The sequence below is a fragment of the Schistocerca americana genome, chromosome 6 (genome assembly GCF_021461395.2).
Source record: "Schistocerca americana isolate TAMUIC-IGC-003095 chromosome 6, iqSchAmer2.1, whole genome shotgun sequence".
Lineage (NCBI taxonomy): Eukaryota > Metazoa > Arthropoda > Insecta > Orthoptera > Acrididae > Schistocerca > Schistocerca americana.
In genome coordinates, this window is record NC_060124.1 from 289,887,931 (window position 1) to 289,890,603 (window position 2,673).

Sequence of the window (2,673 nt, forward strand, 5' to 3'; positions counted from 1 at the left end):
GCTGCGTCAACTAGAGCTGAGCAGCCGGCCGCCCGGGAGTGTGTCCCGGGGGCCCGCGCGAACACGCAAGCGTCCGCTCAATTATTCTGCAAACAGGAGGAGGCTGAGCTCCCCTGCACGATACACCTCGAAACCCTCTCAGGTCCCGGCGGCGCGCAGCGCCGTCCTAAGTACTTGGTCGGGTTCGAGAGAGGCGCAATCGCCCGGAGTTTGGCGAGTAGACGCTTTAGGTGCGACCACCCGTGCTCCCAACTGAGCTTGCCGCTGCCGACAGAGGCCCGGGAGCGTGCTGTCGTGGCATTGCCGGCGGGAGACAACACGCGCCACCTACGGTGGCCGGCAGCTCCAACGCCAGCGCCACAGAAGGACAAAAGCCCCACTTGGGTGCCGAAGCGAACTCTCCCAGCACAGCGCACGCGCCAACACGTCCGCACAGCTGCGATACAAACCACCTGCGAGAACCGCAGAGGCGACCGAGCAGCAGACGGCGTCGCGGCGCCGAGCGCCGGGCGGCGGCGCATCCTCAGCGCACACAGTCCTCAATCGGACCAGCACACTGCAGATGTCCACCGCGCTTCGCACCGGGCCCGCGAGGACCTACTTTGGCCGCACGGCGCCGCGTGCAGGGTGCGCCGGCGCGCAGCTGCGCCGCCTGCCGCCTCCGTCGGCCGGCGCGCCTGCCACTGGCCGCCCCCACCAGCCGGCTGTAGCGCGTGCGCCCACGCACCGCGCGGCCAGCACGCCGGGAGGCCCCCCCTCACCGGCCGGGGACGGTCCCACCCAGCCACCGCCGCGTATCGCTTCACACCCACATGCCATTCACGTTCGTGGGCATGGTGGGTATCGCTGAAACAACCGGTTGGTAGCTCAACCGATCGTCGCCATCACTGATTCACCTCTAGCGAGAACAACCGCACCACAACGGTTTACCAGTTGTTCATTTGCGTAACGTCACCAGCAAACGTAGACGTCCATCGCCATTTGCAAATTCAACGATTGTTGCATGCCTGTGTCAGGTGTCACGACACACTATGTCTGCCCACATACACGCAACAACATGTGCACGCTTCGCGAACACGTGGAAGGTGGCCCCCGTACGTATGCGATGTCCATTGCGCGAACGACTGTCAACCGGCCTCTGTCGCATGTCGCAGATGTGGAACGCAGTGCACCATGCTGTCACGGTGTGTGAGAAGAGACGACTACGTCTGACAACACGCGCCACTACATCAACAGACGGCTCATGCTGATCGCCATCCAGGGCATACCACACTGCAATCCGGCTCTTATAGGGAGACGACACATAGCTGAGTGCACAACAGTTGGACCGCATGGTTCGCCGTTGTTGGCGCAGTCGTTGTACGGTCACATGTACCACGATGTATCATTCAGTACATGAGGACCAATGTGCAGTACAGTGTGTGATTTGGACGTACAACATCAGCGGACAGTTGACACAGGCCGTACCACAGCGTAGGCTAAGTGCTTCGCCATGCGAATGCCAATGAACAACTGCGAAGGGCATTGAGCATGTACGTCCTGCTGCCATCCACATTACAGTGTATCGCTGCAAGGTGTTTAACATGAAGCGATACACTGGGGACCAGGCAGTGCGAGTAGCAAACTATATTGCGGGGGTTGCAGTTAGGCAACACTACACTAATTTAACGCGTCGTATGACAATTACAGAGCGGGTTAAGGCCCAACGTGTGTTGGGTTAAGGCCCAACGTGTGTTGGGTTAAGGCCCAACGTGTGTTGGGTTAAGGCCCAACGTGTGTTGGGTTAAGGCCCAACGTGTGTTGGGTTAAGGCCCAACGTGTGTTGGGTTAAGGCCCAACGTGTGTTGGGTTAAGGCCCAACGTGTGTTGGGTTAAGGCCCAACGTGTGTTGGGTTAAGGCCCAACGTGTGTTGGGTTAAGGCCCAACGTGTGTTGGGTTAAGGCCCAACGTGTGTTGGGTTAAGGCCCAACGTGTGTTGGGTTAAGGCCCAACGTGTGTTGGGTTAAGGCCCAACGTGGGTTGGGTTAAGGCGCAACGTGGGTTGGGTTAAGGCCCAACGTGGGTTGGGTTAAGGCGCAACGTGGGTTGGGTTAAGGCGCAACGTGGGTTGGGTTAAGGCGCAACGTGGGTTGGGTTAAGGCGCAACGTGGGTTAGGTTAAGGCGCAACGTAGGTTAGGTTAAGGCGCAATATAGGTTAGGTTAAGGCGCAATATAGGTTAGGTTAAGGCGCAATATAGGTTAGGTTAAGGCGCAATATAGGTTAGGTTAAGGCGCAATATAGGTTAGGTTAAGGCGCAACGTAGGTTAGGTTAAGGCGCAACATAGGTTAGGTTAAGGCGCAACATAGGTTAGGTTAAGGCGCAACATGGGTTAGGTTAAGGCGCAATATAGGTTAGGTTAAGGCACAATATGGGTTAGGTTAAGGCACAATATGGGTTAGGTTAAGGCACAATATGGGTTAGGTTAAGGCACAATATGGGTTAGGTTAAGGCACAATATGGGTTAGGTTAAGGCACAATATGGGTTAGGTTAAGGCACAATATGGGTTAGGTTAAGGCACAATATGGGTTAGGTTAAGGCACAATATGGGTTAGGTTAAGGCACAATATGGGTTAGGTTAAGGCACAATATGGGTTAGGTTAAGGCACAATATGGGTTAGGTTAAGGCACA